A 24,577-nucleotide genomic window follows, 5' to 3' on the forward strand; every position below is an offset into this window, starting at 1 on the left:
AAGAAAGGCTTTTCTGCCTCTGAAAGTATAAAAAATGTTTTCAAGCAAAAGATCTGAAGAGTTTCTAAAATCACTTTTATAAAGCTTCCTAACAAACAAGTACTAAGCTGATGAAGGCATCCAAAATCAGAACAATACCTGGTTAACTGCCAGTGGCACGGTAATGTCATTTAGAGTAAAAAGGTCACCACCAGAGAACAAAAGGCAGAATAGTAGCAGCAATAACCAAAAAGCTGCTTAAACCATAATATAACCATGTACAGCTTAAAGTCTCACTCTCAAAGTCCCCAAAGCTGCTGCTGTGACCTTGTTTAGCTTTATTTGACCATTAAGTCATCAATCAAGACAGCATGTTTTCTGAAAAAAATGATGCAATCAAAACATCACAAATAATAAGCCTCTTTAAAGAAAACCACACCACTGCTTTCCACAAACCAAAGTTTCTCACCACTAGGATTTGGCCTTCAGAAGGATCCCATCAGTCTCTTCTCCCCTCAGGGCAAGGGAGAGTGGAAGCCTACTGTAAGAAAAGCCCTGGGTTTGACCTTCGCAGCTGTGAGGGCACAAGTGTGCTCTCACCCAGCTTTATGTAACACTGCCCCGCTCTGCTCTCAAGTTCCTTCAGGCAAATATTGCAGGGATCTATAAATAGTTCTTCCTTGTGTAAGGCTCACATTACACCAGGAGCTTTGTACAGCTCCCCCTCCTTTTATTAAATATAGGCCAAAAACCATGCCCTCCCCACCATTCCCCCTCTCTCAGTGAACAAATAAAACTGTAAAAACGTAAATGGTGCCTCCCCTTTCCTGCAACACCCTGTGCTCCTGGCTGGGAGATCTTCAGCTGTGTACCTGCCTTGGAAAGGGAAAGCTGTTCAACCACTACCACTAGTGTAGAGTGTATGAGTACTGCATGTGCAGAACAACAAAGAATTCATGAAGAAAGAAAACAAAGCTCAGAGGTATGGCAATGCAAAATATAAACACCACAAACATGTATTTTCTTTTCACACCCATGCGTGTGCAAGGTGTTCACTGAGGTAGATCACTATGGGATGGGTCCAAAAACGCATGGACCAATACTTGCTGAAGATAATAAAATCTTAAGAATTAAAAAAAACAAAACAAAACAAACACCAAATCATTTTGGATTAGGCTGCTGTTACATTTAGTGTGTATGGTCTCCAGCCTCAAACACAGTGAACACAGAGGCTAGAATACAAGATCATCAATTTTGGTACGTAAACACCATGTCTACCAGTGTATCTCCTTGTACCACTAAAAAAAAAGGCAGGTATCAAAGATTTGTCAGAGTTCAGGTATGGGGAAAATGACTACACCAACAACAAACCAGGTCCTCAATATGGGTGGGAACAGTGATAACAGAAATATGAAAAGTTCTCTTTATTTATACACCACAAGAGAATGGAACTCCCCACTTCTTTACTTCACCACAAACCTCACAGGCTTTCAAATGAGTTTTGGATACAGCTTTTCTGCTAGCTGGGGAGAGCTGTTGGTTACCACAAACTCTCTAAACTGCAGCAGCTGAGGTAACATCACTGTCTCCGCTCTTGAGTGCTGAGCTCACTTCCTAGCCACAGGACGGAGCAGCGAGAGCACTTGCCCAGAAGCAGAGCATCACAAATGCACTACATACACATGAACTAGCTACTTGTACAGAGGAAACAAAACAAACCCCCCCCAAGAACTCACTGAAAAATGGCTGAGCCTAAGACAGCAGGCAGTAGGTAAAGATATTCAAATTAAAATCTGTTCCCATTCCAAGTTAAACCCCTGATGAGCCAGCCCAGCCATACTTTGTCCCTCAGGGCAATGCTAAAGAGAAGGGGAAGACAGCCAAAAGACCATGCTAGTATGTTGGTTTCCCACCGCCACTACACTACTGTTTAATCAAAAATACAATAGATCTAATTGCCAGCAAGTTAGGGCCAAGAGTTTTAGTCAAGTAACTCTAAACAAAGAACAGACTGGCTCAAACCAAATATTTATAATGGTTTAAAACCTGGGGGAGAGGGGTGAATTTTAATCTTGTTTTGCATTACTATTGTTCTTCTCCTGTTACAGGAGGAATTTCTCATTTCTCACCCTCTCAATGACTTCTAAGAGTCTAAGTGTACCAACCTATGGAGTTGGTACACTTTAAATTTTAAAAAATACTGATTTACAGGATTGGGAAAAAGTGTCATTATTTCGAATTGCAATAGCAGACCTTCTGAAAATATGCAAATATTTATATTTATATATATTTATATGTATTTATATATATATAATACATTTATATATATGATATAACACAAGACTGCTGCTTTTGTTTACTGTTTCTTATTGCACACAGTCAGTGAGAGCAGGGATAAGAAGGACAAAATTCTTTGCAAATGGCCCAAAAAGAAAAAACTAAGAAAACAAGCACAAAACTCAAAAAACTCAAAACCCACACACCATAACTCCTGTCCTGATCCACTTATTTTCAGACTGAGTTTAAAGCTGAATAATTATATAAAAAGATGATTAAAAAATAAGACCAACAAACAAATCAAAACCCTCTCTGTTAAGTAAGAACATCCTACTTTTTATTTTTTCAGAAATTAAGAAATTTAAATATCCTGTTGCTGCTAGAAGCAAATTCAGAGACAGCTACTGGGAAGCTTACCTCCAAGGACAGTCAGACCACCAATTCCTGCTCTGAGTAAGATGCTAAGTCAATCTGCTTTGGCTCACTAGCATCACTGGCCCTCACTCCCTGGCAGCGAGCCTCCCCACATGCTCGAGCAACTGGCACAATCCAGTGAGAGCCTCCATCATTCTTCAAGGTTGCCTTACAATCCTGAATGTGCACAGAGTTTCTCAAAGCCTATCCCACAATTTCTTAACTGTCTGTTAATATCCCTGTGCCCCATATCCATTTTCTTTTACCATCTCTAACTAGGTGTGTATGGGTGCAATGCTTTCAACCATACACTGTTATGTTTGAGAGGACATGAGTGAACGCAGCTCTTGTCACGAGCTCTATAATTACAGCTCCTCTCTAAAGCTTTGGGCTGTGGGGAATGCAGATCACAGCTCTTTTCAGCCCAGAGAAAGCCAGATCTCCAACACCTGTTGATACACTTTAGGTACCAGTGTCGAGGAGTGACATAACAAGACCACAAGATCCTACACAACCAACAATCCAGAGCCTTATACCAAAGCCTTGGTCACATGCCCTTCCCAGCAACTGAGACATGTGCCCCTGACTAATGAGGGTGCATCTCAACACACACCATTCCAAGGCAGGACTCTTTCCTTCCAGCTCCCCTAGGGGCTAATGGCTACAGCAAAACAAAGCCATTTCACAGCCCTTCTCAAAAGGCTACAATGTAGTTTAAAAACTGGCACAATTATCCTGTCAAGTCATTTTTCTGCTTCTGATGCTTGTGTGTAAACATCAAGAATAAAATAGGAAAATAAGAATTTAAAAGTTGCTCTGTATAATCAGTATATTACCATATACATGTGTCTGTGTTCTTGGGAACCTAGAAATGTTTATCTTAACAACAGGCTGTGGAATTTTAGGAAACTGAGCCAATTATCCGTGGCTTAGTGCCATTAAAGTCAAAGTCACACAAGCAAAGATTTTAAAACAGTTTTTTTAGAATTCAAGGGGCATTAACATGAAGATGGCAAGAGCAAAGCTGTGATACAGTCTTTATATTCACAAAAAAAAACACCAACACCAAACAAAACAAAAGAGAAAAAAGAATTCTCCTTACAGAGAGAAACTACACAAGACCTTAAGCTAGGGAGTATAAATACAAATTAAATACAATACAAACTCAGTTTTTGCTTCATTTGCAGACTATCTTACTTAGATACAGACTGAAATTGAAATTTTGCATTGTGGCTTTCCCCAAAGAATCCCGCAAAAAAATAAGTTTGGATTTACTCAGTGCAGATGGATGAAATGGTTCCAGACCATTTGGAAACTGACTTTGGAAAATAGTTGTGATAACCATTAAACAAGGCACTTTCTGAAGCTGTCCTTAGATAAATTCCTGTGTGCATGTACATGTTCTCCAAAACGCACAACAGATAGTCCTGGATACTAAACCTCATGTAGCAGATTCATGGCACAGGCAGTAAGAAAGCACTTGACCAAACTGCCCCCTGACATCTCCTGCTTGACTGGAAATCTCGATTGAGACTGAAAACTACTGTAGGTGGACTAGACAGGTTGACCTGCTTTACCATTAGCCAATTTAGCTCCCCACTTATCAGTGTGCCTGATGACTTCCTTGGATCTTAGCACCCAGTCAGAGAGCATTCAGAGTCGACCAAGAGCTTCAGGCAGCCAGCTTTCCATGAGGAAAACAGTTCTGAGACAAACCTTTTTTCTGTAAGTTAAGGATTTTATTCTTTGTGTTCAAGACTGAAATTTCTCTGAAAGTGGAACTTTTCACTACAGTATGAAAAGCAACACTCTCTTGGGCAATAAACGGAATTGAACCAATTCAGTCAAATCTTACAGAGACATGCTAAATGTGAAAGTGCAGAGAACAGCATATAGCTTTACAAAGTTAGAAAACTGAGCATTTGAAGCACTTCTTATTCAATTGAAAAATATTTTTAAAAAATCACTAATGTTGCCCATCTGCAGCTTAAAAGAAAGCTTCTCTAAAAACAAGTATATTATGATGATTAGAAATGTCTTCCTTCAAAATGTATTTTCATGACCTAACTTGGCAGAGCAATGGTCCTATCAGCCTCAGAACCACAGTTAGAATTCATTTCCCTTTACTCATACATACTCCAGCACAAGGAAAATTATCATTCCCAGTACTCAGTTTTCTCAAAATAACTGTAATAATACTGGAACATCTTCTGGATTTTAAGTACCCATGGTTACATTTGAAAATGATACCTTTTGAGATCACAGGAAAGTATCACTAAAGCAAAAATAATAAATAGTCTGTCTATTTGAAAGACTCACATTTTTGGTTTGTGCATGAAGAAATGAGCTTCTGCCAAGGGAGTTGTGGAAGATTCAGATTTCAAGAGCAACAGGTAAAATGGAAAGCAAGGCCTACAAGTACAATCCTTAATATAAACACAGGATTTCCTGAAAGGAACAGATCTCTCTACCTACTCTTAAATTCTCTGTGTAGGTTGCTCATTGGATATATAAATTCATATTTGAGCTAAAAAAAGTTAAAAAGAAACCAAGATTTGACAATTGAAGCCAGAAATATTAAAAAGTGCTTAGAGACAGTGTACCCTCAACTTCATTATTTACGCCTTCATTAATTTTCAGTTCTCTGTCCAATACGCTCATACAGCAGACCTCAAAGCTTTATCATATCTTACTGTCAAGAAAAAATATGAAGCTCTCCTTTCTATTGAAGAAGGTCTGGAGAGCAATTCCTTGCAACTTAATGTGGCAGAAGGAAAAAATGAACTTGTGTAGAAAGGACTGCATAACACATAATTAAAAGAGAGAAATTTTAGAAAAATACTTTTATATTTTATATAGATGTAGGCACTGACTTCCCTGAAGTGAAGTGAATCTACTTAACTTGTTTTACAGTTTGTGCAGAAAAGCTTTTGATTTAAATTTAATCATGCTTTAAGCATAAGCAAGGTGAAATATTATAGTATATCTGCCTGGGAGTTTGGGCTCAAACACATTTTTCCATAAGAAATGCTGAAGTAACATTAAAAAGTATGCCCAATAATGGCAAAGATCTCTCAGCTATCACTTGCCCCGTACAAGTAAGTTTCAGCATTGTTTAACAAATTATTGATCATCTCTTTGGTCAGAAGAACATAGCAGCCCAGACAATTCATGCAGCAGTTCAAGCAAAACACAAGACTGTATTCTAAAGTGAAAATTGCAGTATTTCCTCTACAAGAATACATGGAATTAAATATTGTAGCTATTCCTAGTGCATAGTAGAGATGTGATCACACTAGACCACCCTCACACCCCTTGCTGTTCCGAATCCAGATGCGTTTTCAGAAATACACTTATTCACCTGTTTATTCACCCATACCAAATGCAGAGTTCAACAAGACCCTCAATTTCCACCAAGAACCATTTTCTGTTCTTCTCAATGAAACATTCTGCCATCACTTTAAAACCTTCTCTTTATAATATTACGTTTCTCTTTTGTGCACTTTATTGTCTCTGTAAGGTCCATGACTCAGTTTTCACACACCTGTCCCTCACTGTGGAAACAGAAAAGGAAGGAAAAGTAGAATGTATATACCTCATTTATGTTATTCAGTAAAAACACCCTATTGATATTCATCATTAGGTTGGAATCTCCATGGCCAAAACAGGAAGCACAGATAAGTTTCCCGTGACTCAAGCCTAGCAGTAATTCCCTTGTAAACTTCCATCATCACCACACCAGTAAGTGACAGGTCAAGGCCAAAATAAGCCACCATCCTGCAGTTTAGAAAGGCAGCCAGCTTTCAAGGAGCACTGTCTAGCACAGCCCCTCTGGGGTGAACGTGTTGGCAGCAACAAGCTGCACCAGAACTTTCCTTGGCCTCTCTCTCTTTTAACAGATTTCTGTGGTAGGTTTGCAGTTCCACCACTTGTGTCCTTTCTTCAAAACTGCTGTTCAATTCGGACTCCACAGCAGCTGCCTGCACAGCCCCAGCCCGCAGCCCAAAGTGTCTTGGTGCAACTCGAGAAAGGGACGCTGCCGCCTTCTCTGCAGGGGGAGATGCTGCTGAAATGCTCTTCCCTGGACTTGCTCTATACACTGACTGCAGGAGAAACATGAAGGGTTTATTAATAAGCAGGAGGAAAAGGTCAGGAGGCTTGACTTGGATCCACGACTTTCTAGGCTACGATCACTTGCACAGTATGCCAGACGGGTCAGGGAAGACGGCTCTGCCAGAACAGACCATGAAACTCCAAGCAAACACCACAGCATACAGTCTCCCACAGAATCCTACTGCTAAACTAGTGCTCATACAGCCATGTTAATATGGAATAAAAGGGAGTTTTACAGTTCCCACTGACTTCTTATAATTCATACTAAATTTACAGTGAGGTAGGGAAGAACAATGTAAAACAAGTACAGACACAGACAACAGATCACTGGCAGTACACTCTGGGTTTTTTGGTGGGTCATTTCAGTTCTTTTTCAAGTTCTCAAAAAACTTTTGTATAATAGTGCAATTTCACAGATTTCCATTCTTCCTCAATCTTTACACTGTGATCAGACCTGAATGCACTGAAGAACAAAGCTGTTCATTTTCAAAGGGCCCTATATAGAGATGCCAATTTATAGTGCAATTAAGAAACCACACAAACCTCAAACACACAGCTAGAATGAAGACTACTATCTTCTTGATGCTGCAGTGCATTTGTGACTTATTGGAGGGTGTTTAGGTGCAGGTTTCTGAATTCTGACAGATTTTTCCTCTTTTCCCTTGTACAAGTCTATTCTTATTCAGTAAGAAGCTTGATTTTGCAGTCATGCGTCATAACTACGTCACTGAAGATATATGGATCTATTCTGCTCAGTTCTTTGAATTTATACATCTATGTACAAATCTAGTCAAAATAATGTAGCCTGTGCATTAGCGCACGGTGGCAGTATATATTCCTACAGATGAAAGCAGGAAGGGAATTTGAGCACACTCTACCCTTGTTCCAAACATGCATGCAGGTAACAACAGCTGCACAGTGCTGCCAGGACATTCACAGCATCAAGTCAAAGGCGACTAGAGAGGACACTGATCACATCGTTTTTATGTTATTCAGCACAATCATCAGTCCCAGCAGAGACACACATGCCATGAAGTCTTTAAAACCAAGTATTCCATGTTTAGCTACCATAGTACAGTTCACATTCATCACCAATTCCCTTTGCTGCAAGACAAGAGACACTACCATAGCCACCAGGTTTTAACCATTATGGCCTGCGTTCTTCAGACAACTTACAAACAGATGTTAAAACAAAACAACTTCAACTAAGCAAGTTTGCAAATTATCCAGAGTACATCACATGTGGGCAGAAAACATCCAACTCAACAAAACTGAAGCGCCATATACAAAACTTTCCTACAAACATCCTGTACAGACAACATAGACACTACAGTGCACCACTGGATGAAGCCCCAAAAAATCCTCACAACTGCACATATAACACAAAGGTTGGCCATCACACAATACTGTGAGCAGCATCAATGCCTATCAGTCAAAACAAAGAGAGATGACATTCAGCATGAACCCATTCTGGTTCCCTCAGACTGGTCTGAGGAAACACAGGCAAATATCTTTAAAGTTATTTTCAAGTATGAAAGGGAGAAGTTTTTTTATATCAGATAAATGACACTACTCCAGTATAAAGAAATAGTATGGTGGAACATATAAAACCTACCCCAAAATAGTAATAAGAAAAAGAATGCTCTTCAACATGCCTGCAAAACTTCTCTTGCATGGAGTGTTACTTTATGAACACTGTCAGTAGCAACTGTCACAGCCTACCTTACTTCATTTTTGGTGTCCTACAGCAGGGAAATACACATCACTGAAACGCGTCTGCTATGTGGCAGCATTCCCAGGTATGTCATTTAGAGAAGTCCCAAATCACTTTGAATCCCATTTAAAATTCTCCACCCACAGATTTTCTTTGCAAAGATAAACATCAAAGAAAAACGCATTCACTCAGCCATGCATGTGGAGACTGAAAGACTGGGGGTGACCTTTGATTATAGCACTAAAACAAAACATGTATTAAAAGTAAGAAAAAGCTGGAAGAGAGGAAAAGCACAGCGATTTACTTAGGTGAGTTGCACTATTCTGACATCTGGAAAAACAGCAGCTTTCAGTACATAAGCATTTAAACTGGTGGACCCTCTTGTGCTTTCTGCTATTTTTCTACCTCAGCAATCTTTTTACATAATAGTTCTATGAATAAAATAGGTCAAATTGAGCCTCATATGAGTTTTACCAAATTTTAAATGCTAAAAAGCTGCTTGTAGCTGAGAATTATGGTTAAATTAAAGGTTTCACAATTTAAAACAATTTGCTTCTTCAGCAGCAATGTTGTCTGCATTAACATCTCTTGGGAACTACACAGACAGGAAAAGGTCTGGTATATTAGCAAATGTAGTGAATAGATTGATATAACTCTGACTTCAGACAAACTGTCTCAGGTCAGAGCCTTTCCACTATGGCAGAATGAAGAGCAGCACCTCTCAGATTCACTCTAGTCAAAAAGTGTCTGTTGAGATCCAGGCAGCCCTTGAACATCATCATAGTGAAAATGGAAGTTTCCACTCATGCAATTCTACCAATTTTGCCTCAGTAACACAGAGATTGTTCCCAGCCAAACACAATTTTACAAACTTGAGAAACGTGCCTTTTCTTTTGCAAGATACCAGGAAAGAACAATGCAATCAAAAATAGAAAAAGATGTCTGGGAATGAAAGGTACCATTTTCCCTTCTCCCATTCCAATCCACTGGCAGGCGGCTTCCTTTTCCAGATCTCCACTAGGGCTCTGTCCCTCAGTGACTCTAAGAGTTTCACCAGACTGCTAAAAATAACTTCTCAACTACAAGACATGCACATTATCAGCGGAAAACATTTCTGCAAACTTAGTAACAGCTCCACAGCTCAGTCTGATGACAAGAGAGACTGAAAAGGCAGACTAAAGAATGGTTGCTGAGGCAGGGAAGCCTTTACTACATGCCCATCCATGACCACTACAGACAGAATATATATTTTTCCCCAGGTGACAGATATTTTACAGGCCATCTCAGAAAGTTGAGGGTTTTGTATTATAAGCAATACTTACTGGAAAATCTAAGTATGTTAGAATCGTACTGATAATTTGAACTTAATGCACTTAAATATATTTTGCTTTGCAATTCAGCAATCCTCCATGATTGTTTCTGTGGAAAACTTCAAAATTAACATGCAATAACATATGTAACTTTCTGTAAGCAAGTGGAAGGCTCTCCACATTCACAGTTATTTTTCCTGCTATAAAACAGTAATAAAACAGACAACAGATTAAAATACTTGCCTAGGTCACATCTGTATGGATACCTGCATCATGGGTTTTGCTGCTTCACTGCATGCTGTGATCACTACAGAAGAATGCACATGAAATCCTGTATTACCCAAAGCCCTGAGCTACAGAATCAAAGGCCAGTTAGTCTCCAAAAAGTATGCAAAACATGTTTCCACCAAGCCTGGAAAACAGAGAATAATTTTAATGGCACTTTATGAAATGAAGAGACTGCTTCAACACCCAAACTACCCAGTCACTTGTTCATCTTAAACTTTGTGTTTGTGGTTTTTTAATTCAAAACAACTTGCTGTCTCTCAGAAAAACAGTAAAAGCAAGACTCAGAAACTTCCTACACAAAACTGTCCTCCCTGTGAAGATCACTAACTTCTGCAACTTCTATCGCTCAGTGCTACAGAAGAATACTGTGGCTTATTTAAAAAGTATGAACAACATGGTTCTTGTGTCATGACACCAAAAACTCTGCAACCAATCACTTGGTCTGACTCTTACTCCCCCCCTTTTTCTACATGGTTCATAGAAGTTATCTTTGCTCACTGAGAACTTCAGTAGTGGAACGTTCACCATCAGTTTAAAAAGCTTTTGAAGATAAAGGTGTCCTACTTACTCTGGTATTGTCAGGATGTTGAGGTATTTCAGCTGTTCACATGGAGGGCAACATTCTTGCTTTCATAACATTACTTCCTAAACTAAATTTTCCAGTTATGAAATTAAAGATCCGTAAGTACAATTACATGTCATAAACAGTGATTGCACTAAGGAATGTAATTTTAGGAAGACTCAGAGTGATATCAACACCACCTACTCCAGATATGTTTTTTTCTTGAACAGTTAAAATCCCCAGCTGCTTCCAAACTAACATTATGATTTTATCCCAAATAAATTTCCGGTGCAAGCTGAAGTGATACTTGAAAACGTATTTTTTCATAAAGTAAAGATTTAAGAGTATGGGTGGCTTTTATTCCTAAACCTGATGGAGATTTTAACAAAGCACAACTTTCCATGGCTACTGTAAACACAGAGGGAATCCACCCCTCCATTTGTTTTTCCCATGACACTTCCATCAGAGGGCGGGTCACATCAGTTACACTGTGACCTTCCTACTGATGTTTTGTTAATGACCGGGCAAGAAACAAGAAGTTTTCTGAAGAGAGTTAAAAGTCAGCGTACTGTTGATGCAATAGCTATGATTTGAAGCTACAATATTGGGAGGTATACAGATAAACTAGTTCTAAGACAAAGGGAAAGAAAGAAAATAAATAGAGTAGAAATCCTAGTGATCTTGCATCTTTCAGAAGTCACTAACACTTCTCACAAAGCAGAAGGATATCCTGACCAGAGTCACCACTTATTTCACTTATTCCCAGTCAAACTTATCAGAAGGAGCACAAAAATTTTACTGAAGATTCCACTGAAAGCTGAGCAAATCAAAACAAGTGCCAGTATCAAAAGGCCAATTTTCCTTTACTCTCCCTGGTACAGTCAGGTGTAGTTGCGCAGTAACAGCTGCCATTTTACTGCATTTCCTGAGAATAGTGGGGTTAAAGGTAGGAAGCAAACAAACAATCTGATCAGGAACAAATAAAAATAAGCTCAAGGTCTCTTATATCAATACATGTCTATATTAGAGTTTCCACATGATATCTGAGCTGTCTATATTAAGCCTCTCAGGCCAGTCTTCCACTAAATTAAGCTCTTGAGTGGTTTAAAGTTCACATGATTTTTAGAGCCTATCTAGGCAGCTATTCTTTCTGCATCTCCTCTACTGAAAGTATCTTTGTCAGCTACCTTTTTCACCTTCAGTTCCAGTTCTCTGATGAAATCTTGTATGTGAGAAGTCACATGACATCAGGAAGCATATTTCATCTCTTTAAGAGAAAAAGGAATTCAGAATGAGGTGGGATCAAAGGCCAAAAAAAATATCACAGTTGATGAGAAAATAGTTTCAGTACTTAAGAATCTAACAATGTGGAACCCAAAAGGTGAAATACACTCCTATCACTTCTAATTCTCAGGTTTTCCCAGTAATTCCTGTAACAGCCTCAAGATGACTTGAAGGCAAACTGTACTGCTCTAAAAGGCCACATATCTTCCTCAGTCTTTAACTTCACATTCAAATAGTCTCAGAATAATTCCAACTAGAAGTCCTAGTTACAAAGGCTAGTAAATGCACTAGAAATCAGTCCCAATATTTTCAGTTCTGTTTAAACATTTAAGTTCTTCAATTTCCTTGCTTGACTGTACAGACTGCAAGTTTTAGTACAGACCTACTGTTTGCTTTCATCCAAGCTCCCTTCACACATGTAGAACCAAACTGCTCGCTGGACAAGACCCCTTGTTTCTTACAGCACCTTTGATACAAATTTCATCTGTGTTCATCTTTCCTTCTTAGTACACAGTTAACCAGTAAGAACCATTTCTTTCCATTGCGCTCTATTTCATAGCAGTACGTACATTTAACAGCAACACCTGTGATACACAAAGTGGGGTGTGGGAGGAACTTTAGGGTTTGAGAAGAAGCAAGTTTTTTGAAAATATTTATTTTAACATGTTCCTTCAAAAAGACTTTCTCTCTATGAACTGAAAATTGCTCAACACCTGTGCAAGGGAGCTGTTCCTCTGTATTTTAGAGATAAACAAAAAACAGCGAGGACAAATCCTGAGCACTCTGTGGTGAATACAAGCACCTTACTGGAATGAGATTATCTTAAACTAAAAACAAAGGAGGGTAAGTTAAGTAAACAGGGAGAAAAATTCATTGTATTCACTTTACCTTTATGTTCTTTATCAGGAGGTGAAATGTGAATTTACAAGAGGAAAAAAAAAAGTGAGCCATACAGAAATGAACAAGAAGAATCCACAAGATGTATTTCACTCAAGAACACTTTGGATTTTTTTTCAGTCTACTCCCTAAGGACATGGGTTTCTACCAGAATTTATGTGCAATTCTGTTGAAACATAACCCTACCTGAACCAGTGGTGACAGAAAGGGAATTAAAAAGAATCAACAGTAAGAGTATTCTTTCTGCCTGATACAAACTCCATCTCTACCCAAGTAAAATTACATTCTTGTACTTTGCAACGTCATGTCAGAGATTCTAAAAGCTGTACAAAAGCATCTTGTTTCCTTACCTTTGCTTTCCTACAATAGTCTGAAAACAATTGTAGCAGTGAGTAGCACTAAGATTTTTGAGTGTGTTAGTCCACATCCAAAGTATTTTTATAAAGTTTTAAAATGCAAAGCTATTAATTAAGAAATGTCAGCTTCCTTCAAGTCAATCAATCACAGAGCAAGGAACAGCTATTATGGGCATTGTTCCAAAGTTCAAAAGCTCCCAATGATAGAAAGGCCCTTTAAACTATTTTGGAATTTGAAATGAGTTTTATGGAAAGGAACATGTAAAAAATGAAGTTAAACTTGTTTTTTTTACAAATCCACCAAGCATACTCGTTCTTTTCATGGAGTTCAGACACAGCCAAGTTGTGCAGTAGCAAAAAGAACTAGCAAATTATAAAAAGTTACTCCTTCTTTGATTGTATCTATGAAGATCAAGTTGCAGGGCGGAAAATCTAGAGAGCTTTCCTGCCTTCCAGCCACCACAATACAAGAATGTAACTCTCCAACAGCAATCTAATATTCCAGACCCATTCAATTTTATATAAAAAAACTGTTCTTAAGAAACAGTTCTACAAAGAAGACAGTTCATATTGCTCATAATTCATGAACGATTTTGAACTGGTTTTCTTTTTTTTTCTGTTTTAAAATTCTTGTTTTTAATTTAAATACAGATAAGGAAAGCAAACTCAAACCACATCCAGAAATTAAGCTTAATAAAATTATAACAACCTTAGTCCAAGTCCTCCAATTTCAAAGGAAACATGCATGTCTAAGCTCCTTATATTGCAAGAATTTTCATTTTAACAGAATGAAGTCCAGGATACCAATTAGACAGGCATCACTAAAGGTATCCTTCAATAAATGGGCTAAGAGCTACCAAATTACCTATCAGAATATACAAAGATTAATACACATAGCATATAAATATTAACACCAGGATTAACAACAGAAATTGGTGACAAATTAATTGCCCTACAAATATAGGATGAGTACCTCAAACAACTGCAATTTCTTTGCAGCTGAAAGCCTGCAAAAGTATGCAAGTAACTTCTCTTTCCTGTTTCCAACATAGCACATATTTAACAATAATAACACAACTTAAAGAGACCTGACGCCCAAAGCAGTTTTACCTGAAACCTTAAAATATTAGCTCAGATTCCTTCTGGTTTATTCTCAAAAAAATCTCATGGTGGTAAATAATATGCCAGTTTACTAATGTTAGGGAGGCAGGGAGGGAGGCAACCATAGTAGACAGTGATCTTTGACCCACTGAAGGAGTTCACTGTCACTAACCTACTTTTGAACACCAAAGTGTAAGTCTGTACCCCTGCCCCACCAGTCTAAAGCTGCATCTGAGAACACAACAGCAGCTCAGCCCAGCAGTATTTGAGAAAGACGCCGGGCAGCGTTATGCAGCGCAATAGCCGAAAAACAGCATTCAACTAAACTGCTGAGTAAGGGAAAATGAAAAGTACTAAAGCAGCGTTTGCCATGTTTCTTTTGTCAGAGTTAATTTAAAACATGGCCAGCAATGCTTCTGCACACACACTACATGCATACTACAGTCAAAGCTCAGCTCTGAGAGCAATAAACAGTATTGGGGGATTACAGCTCTGTAACAGCCCCTGCTGTACCTGGTTTTCAAGTCCTTTTGCTCCTGATCATCTGCATAGCATTCTTCTTTTCTTGTGTCTCTTTTTCCCCACCAGAATCTCACCATTTGGCCAGCAAGTGTTGCTTCTATTTGTGTTTCCCCCACATGAACCGTTCTTGATGCTGTAAGGTCATTTGAATGCAATCCTAACTTTGGCTCACGCACAAGTTTCCTCACCCTCTCTTGGCAGAGCAGTTACACAAACTACCAAACTGAATCAAACAGGGTTAGGCTACTCCTCTTTTCAGTCTGCTGCATTAAAACCTTTATTTTTTAAATGCATATTACAGTATCTACATTCATAACCACATACAAAATTTTTAGTATGAGAACAAAGCTGTATAGACAACCATACACAAAAATCCTGGACAGAACAGAAGGTAGCAAATATTTTCCTTCTAAACATCAGGAAAACACTGCAAAGTACTTCCAGAGTCTTCACAAAAGTAGTAAGATTTATCTACAGAGCAAAATAAAGCCATACTTTAAAATTGCATACATTGTGAAAGTCTAAGGCTCTCTGGTGCATGCGTTGAAACACTCATGAGAGAACAGAGCTATGAGCTCATCTCACATGCACTCCAACAAATTAAACCCCTTTTTCCTGAAATTACCCTTCAAGGTAAAGCCAGTCACAAACTCTGCCCATCTCAAAACGGCATTTTTATGTAGGGTATGAACTGTCATTTCAACGGATTTCTAAGAATTTGGATATATTTTATCATTCCTCAGGAAAACTGTGAGAAATTTCCTTTCTTAACTTCTCCTCCAAGACAAGCCACAACAATTCTTCTCATCAGCTTCCTGTTTCCTCACATGCAGGACAAGTTTGCCATTGCAGCCACCTCTCCTCTGAGCAGCAATTTTTTTCGTGGACTGATTCAACTGAAAACAGTGTCAAAACAAAGGATGTGTAAACATTGTCTTCCAGGGGCAAGCCTCCACCAAGGATAAACTTTCGAAACTTTGTAGATATGAAACAACTCCCTCTGTGAAACAAGTATTCCAAACCTGATGCTCCTTCAGACATAAGAACAAATAACACAATTTTAAGCATTTCTCATCTGATTTTGCTTATTAGAAGTCACCTCCCCGATCATGTCTAACTAAATAAATTTTTAGAAGTTCCATTGTAATTAATCAAAAGACTCACACATCAATGGTTACTTACAGTGCTTCCCATTGCATCAAGCTTTTGGTTGCTGGCAACTCTAATAAAAATTATCCTTTTAAAAGTTGCTTCTAACCCAAACCATTCTGATTCTATGATTATTCCTCAGTTCCAAACTGAGCATAACTGTATGACTGGAAAACATTCAACCTTTAGGATACATGAATTGTCATTTACTTGATCATTGAAGCTGCAGGTATTCCCAGTGCCTTTTCATACCACTGTTTTCCTGCTTCTCAACAGTCCTGACTCCAACTTTGAACATACTAAAGTGCAGAACTGTTCCAAGCATCAGGCTATGATTAAAGCAGACTGAAATTTACCATATGGTGAATGGTGGATTTGATGAGATGACTTACATTTGCAAATACAATTCTATTCCCATGTGCATTTCTATACTTCATCATAAGTATGAACTGAAACACCTGCAGTAAAAGAAATTAAATTTGAGCCTCATAGTGAAACAACAAGATTTAAAGTAAAACAAAAAATTTTTCACACAGAACTGAAGTCTTCTTTCTTCCCAAAGAATGCAAAAAAGAAAAAAAGAAAGGAAAGAAACACAGCAGTAGACCTTCAGCAATCAGTTTAAGACAACCCAGAACAAACATTTGCAGCAATATGCAAATACAGCACTTTCAGTAGTCAAGGAAAGGATTAAAATACTCTTTTAAAGGCTGAAATTGCATAGAAAAGTGTTTCTTTCCAGCAACATGCTGAATTAAGAGAGATTTCCTGTTCATACCCTTTCTGTACAAGTCAGGATTTCAAGAGATGTTCCCCCAAAATCACAGGAGGTAATAAAGTATCTTATCAAAATCTTTTTTTTTTTTTTTTCCATTAATTTTTAAGTTAAGTTGCAAAACAGTTTTCCTGAGAGCTAAGAATTTTTCAACCAATACTTTTCTTCTGGGTTTCCCAATGAGTCCATGTAATTACCATCTCCCATCTGTCCTGCCCATGTATCTTCAGCAGCAGGAACATTTGCTGACATTATAATCAAGAATGAACTGGCAGTAAAATTATTTATCCTCTGCCAGACTGTGCCACTATTAAGTATCGAGGGACATAAATTAGGATTTAACTCTAGTTGACTGGCAACTAAATCTCGTATACATATAGACAGATGTAGGCTATTTACACACAGATTTTTATGAGGTTACCTTGCTGACACAATGCAACTTTCAAAGCCTCAAGACATTAACCAGGTGTCTCCTGCCTACCCATAAAACAATGTGTCAAAATAATAGCACCAATCCAGCACTGCATGACCTATATCATCCATCTACTTACAGTGCACATCTTCAAGACTGTCTGCTTTGTGATTGTACAGCAAAGTTATTTCAAGTAATTTAAATCTACCGTCTGGCACATTTATTCTTTGATAGTCCATCTGCTATGGGAAAAAAAACACCCCAAACAAAAAAACCCCACCTTTATAATAAGCCTGCAAAGCACAAAAAAATATTGATTCCCTTTACCTACAATGTATTTCAATTCAGTGTTTCCAAATTATTTTATTTTATTACTGATATAACTTTCACTACCATCTTAGCTTAGTGGTAAGGAATGAAAATATCATTGTCATTAAAAAAAAAAAAAATCAAGAGGGATTGAAGGAAGGAGTCACTTGCCTGTGGCAATAACGAGTGCTGTTTTACTAATGCAAGGTAATAAAATTTTATCCTTTGTAGTAACTGGTATTGAGCCCAGTGAGTGTTAAGATTCAAATTGAAATAATGAACCAAGAAAGTTTACAGAGAAAACTATGGATCATTTTTCTGGTGAAGGATATCCCCTACACTGCCCTTTCATACCCACACAAGCAAGTATGTGTTCAGTCCAAAACCCTCCCCCTACAGCTTCTCTGAAAACACTTTATGTAGGCAGGATAAATTATTACTCAGAACTAGAACATTTGGAATGTGTCTCAGCTTCTAAGATACCCAGATACAGTCAGTAGAGAGCAGATTATTCCCTGAGCAAGTAGGCAGAGTTGTAGACTATCTTAATATTAAAAGTATAAAATAATGAATATGGCTACTATAAGAAAGCTGTAAACCAAATACAAAGTTCAGAATTTATATAAAAACATTTAAGCTAAATACAGACAAAGTTCAGAATTTAGACAGATTTAAGACCTTGCAAAAATAGGCTTGAGAAACACAGGAACTCTCCGCTTTCTTCCTCACCTAATGCACATTTGTGGTCTAGTATCAAAGTCAGTTAAAAGCAACACAACCTCAGAAGTAAGACCAAAACAAAAGCAGCATTTCCCCCAAATACTCCTCTTCTGTCCTGGCAGTCCCACACCCTGAAAAACAAAAAACAAAGCAACCATCATCCTCACTCCCATCCACCAAACACACAACTGAAGAAAAACACACAGGCCTTTTACCAATCTGCACCACACAGACAGAAAAAAAAAAACTGTGGGCAGAAGTAGAAAGCAAAAGATCCTTCCCTGCCTCAGTTTTGAATAGTATTCCTATGGCAGTACCCAACTCACCTCAGTCAGTAAGTTACACAAAAACGTCAACCAGCTGAATTCACTTGTTCAGATAACAAAGTTTTACTGAGGATTAAAACAAACCAAAGACACCCTGAGGTCTCCTCCCTGCCTCTGTCCTTCTCTACACACCCACACTACACAAGACACTTGGAGCTGCAAGTGTGTCTCCATGGGATGTATCAAGTAAACAAGTGGCTTCCAGTTTGAACTGACTACTGTGGGTCACCCCTCTTATTTAAAGATGGAAAGAACAGGTTCTTCTTTACTCTGGAGTGTGCAAATTTTCTTCCTTTGAACTACATCAAACAATTCTTGCCTAGGTTTTACACCATATACTAGTGTGAACAAAGCAGGAAGTTCCCGTTTAAAAGGAACCTTACCATTCAATGTTAGCATGAAAGGGCAGAGTAGAAGACAAGCAGTGATGCTTACACAGGGTATCTTCATGAAAATGGCTCTTGTGGAAAAGAGGAATTCTTAGAGAGTTCAACATTTGACAGACTTGCACAGGAGCCCATGCCAGGCACCTGCAGGGACTGGCTGAGGAGCAGAGATCAGAGCCAGGTACAGACAGCCTGCAGTAAGAGGCAGCAGCTGCAGAGGGCTGCATCAAACATTCAGTACATCTGCCCCGATCCACACGGGAGCCTCATTTTCCAGATGGCAAACAGGTACAAACGACTGTGGTTTCTTTCTGAAATCAGTTTAAAGAAAGGCAGACAGCACAAACTGAATAGATTGTCAGCTGGTTTGAAAGAAGAACTCGCTTGGTGTCATCATGATTATGTTAAAAGGCCCCAAGACAGTGTCAGGAGGTTCCCAGTAGAAAAGCAGACAGTGTGCATATGCTGTCCCTCAGTCAGGCCCAAACTCCTCCTGCCTCCAAATCAATTATTAAATACTGGCTGTAACTATTAAAACCAAAATGTTTCAGAATAGACATTAGAATAAAAGCAAACATAAGAATTCAGTATTTACATTTTCACCCACAATTCTACAAAAAAATTACATGTGCTTTAGGGGGTAGATAACTTAAGTGAGAATTTAGCTGCTACTTTTATCTTAACATTAGTGAAGACAATTTCAACAAACTTCTGCATGCCTCTAAGCACCTTAACTTTGCTCAGCCTGCATGTGCCAATCCAAAACACTAAACTGATCTCTTCATTTTTCAAATCTCACCACTTAACCATCAGTTTTGTTAAGTTTATGTAGCAGTAAAGTCAACCAAAGGTCCAATTCTGCCCTCAGTTACAATCTAGTAAATCCATTAAGTATAACTGTGACACTCTGTATTTACAAAACAGTAGTAGTGCAGTAGAGCAGAATATAGAACTGAAAGTTACCTACTAAAAGACAATTTAAATTAATACTATGACTGCTTAAGTTTAATTTTTTTGCTTGGTTGGGAGCTGTAAATACAAAGTCTTCACCAAGGAAAGTATCCTTATCAGTGAGACAAGCTAAGCTAAATTACTTATACTCCAACAACCCCATCTAACCACACATATCCACAGAACATCTAACCTTTCCATTTGACAGCCCAGTGTTGTATTCAGATATGGCACCATTTAATTATGAACTGGATTGCTACAAGAGAATAGGACAGTTAACTTACTGCTGTTTAATGAGCACGCTCTTGTTAGTTGTGAATACATTCACTGTACTCATTAAATCAGGAGGCACTGGAGTTCTGAATACATCATTAAAAGGATCCAGGAATGCTGCTGCTTTGTTCAGCATGACTACATGCTCTGCTTGACAGTTGGAAAATGAGCAAGAAATGTAAGCCCCTTCCTGTTAGGCCAGCAGATCTAATTTTAAACTAGGACGAGGGAGAGAGAGTGGGAGATCTGCTTCTTCAGAACTTCACTCATTTTAGAACAGATTTCTCTTCCTACTGCTTACTTGAAGCAGAAACATACTGTAAGATAGCAATAAAAAGGAAATGTCAAGCTTATGGAAGGGAAGGCTATCAAAAAAAAAAAAAAAAGTAAACAAACAAATCCACAGTCCATTTTCAATACACTCAAGGAGTATGCATTAATCTATCAACCTGTCAATTAGCAAAATGAGCCTTCATAAAGTGAATACACATATACCTCTAACATAGTAGTTTCCACACTATTTACATTATACTGATTAAGGATGAAGAAGAAGTAAAACTGACTAGTGGGCTCCTGTACATTCTCACAGAGGAGACTTGGAACATATGTTCAGCGAGAGGATGGGTTTTGCTCCACCTACCCACAAAGATACACACCCACATGAGGGACCTGTACGTCTAAGGCAATCTAGAGTTAAAGAGAAATTAAAATGTAACTGTCAATTGTTCAGCTCAAACCCATTGCATGGAAGCCTTTCTACCAAAAGAGGTTACGTGAACCAACATCACTGATGGCATCGCTGGAGCTAAGTGATTGCAGGGCATCCTGGAAGTTAAGATTTAACAAGTGCAACTGCTTCCTCTAAGCACATCCTTCAAAGAGGAAAACACATTTCTGCAATGTGTTTATAACAAATCTTCCTTATCTCCTCCCACCTCATGTACAAAGAAGTGAACAGGCTGCTAATGTTCAGAACTGGGGGAAGAGGGGGGAGCTGACCCAAGCTTAATACTCTCAGTGCAAGACTGTGCAAGACTCAGCCACTTTAATCCAAGCAATTATTTTTCAGTTAGCAGTTGATACTGTAAGAAGCTATGTCAGTACTCAATTCTAGTCCAACAAGGGCAACCACCTATGAAGGCAAGCTTAATACCACAAGCACATTTAGCTCAATCTCTTCCTATCATGCATATGTCATAGTTCACCTCTTGCCTGAGAAAAACACGTTCTAACCAGTCATGTTAACACATCAGGACTTTGCTTGCCCCAGGCCTCAAAACAAGCCTCTGGAGCTCATCAAGATCCAAATTTTCCCACTTTTACCAACAAAATAATCTTCAGGAAAAAAATCCTTCTGCTTAAGTAGTCAGGCTTAATGCAACATGCTATGACTAATCCTCTTAAATTTTCTCTTGGTCCCACACTGTAATCTCAGTAACACAGGAGAAACTGTTCTTTTCATAGGAGCTAAGTGACTGTGTGGACTGTCACAATCTCACTCAAATAGCAAGCGATTACTCACCGCTATCAACTTGAGTTATCAACACACAAGTTTCAGCACACAGTCCTGCTTACTTGGGCTGCAGGCACAGAGCAGTACTCTCAAATGACCAGGTATAAGCTGTAGAACAGCACCCACCCACATCAACCACCACAGACTTCTGGGGTCACACCTCCTTGCTCCCCACAGTGCGGTACACAGATGCACTTAGCTCTTTTAGACCATATTGTGGAAACACCCTGAAGAACTACCTGACTCTCAAGTGGTTTAAAATAGCACCCTCACCAGGAGGCAGAAAGATTAACAGTTTGGGGATAGGGAAATCAGAAGGAGAAATCACATTCAGACTAGACCTAGAGACATATCCCTTATCAGCAATATGCACCTACAAGTGCATCAGAGCATTTGATTAAAAGCCCAGTTCACTGACTTAAGAATGAAGAAAACCAAAAACAAACTTTAGGTCACCCACACTGTTTCCTTGGTGTCAGATAAAACAATGCAGAGAATGAGTACTTACATTTTCTCATTAATGGTATAGTCTGTTCTTCTAACATCCAGCAACAAACATGCACAAAGAAAATGCATGTAAAAGAGCCTCAATAAGAACTGTGTGTTAGATTGCTTAATTTGGGTCCTTTTCTCCTTAATCATACTAAAAAGCTCTGTATGAGAAAACTGCCTCATAGAGTTCAGAAGCTGAGAGATGGACACATAGAAACTCAAATAATAAATTTCTTAAGTGTTGCATTTTCTTCCCTTTGTGCTCAACACAGGGCAGCTCATGCACCATCTCAGCTGGTTTAATTCAAAAAACACCTCATATTTTGATGACTGAAAGGATGATGTACAGAGAATTGTTTAAACATTTGTCGTTCTGCTTAGCAACAACACACTTCCATGGCTAAAAATCCTGTAACACATGAGATATAGAGACATACTTGTTACCTATTAGAAATAGTTTGCATTCTTCAGCCCCTTATATACTTTTGATCTGCCATTAAGTCAGACTTGCATCTTCCTGGCAGATACCTCCCTTCTGTATTTTGTACAACACAGAGCATGTAAGAACTCCACAGAGCAGCTTGTGATTTATATTTTGAGGGTATTTAAACAGGTTAAGTTATTTCCAGAGAGAAAATAAATTACACCTTCAAAACAAGACACACATTTATGACAACAAAAAGAAAAACCATGCTTTTGTTCATGCTATATGCTGTATCACCATAACATAATAACCAATATTTCTGTTCAAAGACTTTAATCTCATTATTAATAACTCTTTGCTCAGTGTTTATTACATCTTCTCTTGTGTCTCATCACCATCATTCAATATCTTTGCAGGTACAGCTTTGCATTATACACATACACAAAAAGTAATCCAACAAGGGTCCTGTCTAAATGGCAGTGGTAAGGAAAACAGAAAAAAAAATACTTAAATGGCAAAACACGTGCACTTCCAAACTTGAGTTCTGGCTAGATCCTCAAGTCCTCCTTTTCAAGGAAGGCACTTGTATTTACTCTCATATGAACACAATTTTTGTTCTTGTTTCAAATACTTCAAACTGCTTTTTAATACATTCAAGTTAACGTAAATATCTTGTCCAGCTGCACAGGGGGGAAAAAAAAATTAAAAATCCATTGAATGGGAAAACATTTTGTCAGAATTTCTTTTTCCATGTATTCCACTGCACCATATGTGGGGGCTGGAACAGAGCCTAAGAACATCTGCCATGGACTTTAAAACCCCTAATAATAGCACAGCTGGTGTCCTCACCCTAATGATCTCAGCACAGACTCATGTGGCCACTCCTGACTCTGGCCCCCAATCCAGGCAAAGCACAGAAACCCTCAAGGGTTGGACATGTTCATTCATTCTTAACTCAATTTGCATTTTGCTAAAGAACCAACACAGAAGCAAGCTGAAATCCTTACATTTTAAGCCTTTCAACAGTCACAGTTTCCATAGATTTCCCCACACTCCTTTCATTGAACTCCAGTTTAGCATTATTCCAATAAAATGAAGCTCCTCAACAAAATAACTGCAAATATCCGGGATCCACAGTTAGAAACCTAAAATGTTAAACTGCATTTAACTGTATTACAGAGGTTATTTTTTGCCTTTTTTTCTTCCAGTACACTCATGGACTATCTTCATTCCTGTCCATTTAGTTTACTTACAAATGAATGTTTCCACATTCCATTTAGTTTACTTACAAATGAATGTTTAAAAGCTTGCTTTTAAACATGTTCAAAAGTGCTGGTTTATCAAGGAGAAAACCCATATTCCAAAGGAGGAAAAAAAAATCCAGTAGAGCACAGAATTCAGAATATGAAACTATGTTTAAGCTCACACAGAGTCAGCATTGGGCACTAAGAGGTATTTATCATCCAGATGTTTTAGTAAAATGTCTATGATTTTCCATGCCCAAAGGATGCAACTCTGTGAAGATGGGAACAAAGAAAGCAATATTTGGGTGGGTGTTTCTGAGACTTTCATTCCTTTCAGTCCACACTCTGCCCCCTTTATTCTTTCATCTATAAAAAAATGTAGGTAGATTCCAGCAGTCAATGGGCATGAGTTCAGTTTAACATAAGGAGTGCAGGTGGACCCGTGAAAGGCACATTTAGTCACTGGCAAAGCATGAAGAGGTGGCTACTTTAGCAAATTGCTGTATCCACAGTAACAACAGACAGAACACTGAACTCCAGATTCCAAGAACAACCCATTTAATCCGACTACTTTAAAATGCCAATGTGACACTAATATCCTCTCCAGAAAATGTTTTCTTTCCTGTTTCTCATGAGGTAGAGAGGGGAGAAAAATCCCAAAAGCAGAGAAAGGCAACACTTTGTAAATTCCCACACTGTCCAACAATATTGGCTCTCTCAAAAGAACAGACATTTAGCAGATAATCGTTCTTAATTTGTACCACATCACTGAACAACAAAAGAAAA

The 24,577-nt window shown here is 38.4% G+C and overlaps 1 protein-coding gene across 3 annotated transcripts in view; it reads right to left on the reverse strand.

Moving 5' to 3' along the window:
* Nucleotides 1–24,577, reverse strand: part of TRAK1 (trafficking kinesin protein 1) — a 121,739-nt gene that overhangs the window by 82,938 nt on the left and 14,224 nt on the right. The window contains exon 1 of one of the 3 annotated variants that reach the window (XM_015617388.2): nucleotides 14,809–14,828. The exons of 1 other annotated variant lie outside the window; for it this stretch is intronic. The gene's annotated coding sequence lies outside the window, so the exon portion shown is untranslated. Of the gene's footprint in view, nucleotides 1–14,808; nucleotides 14,829–24,577 lie in introns of those variants that run through there. One more of the 3 variants, XM_015617389.2, reaches the window with a different exon arrangement.

This window comes from Parus major, chromosome 2, assembly GCF_001522545.3.
Source record: "Parus major isolate Abel chromosome 2, Parus_major1.1, whole genome shotgun sequence".
NCBI classification, from domain to species: domain Eukaryota; kingdom Metazoa; phylum Chordata; class Aves; order Passeriformes; family Paridae; genus Parus; species Parus major.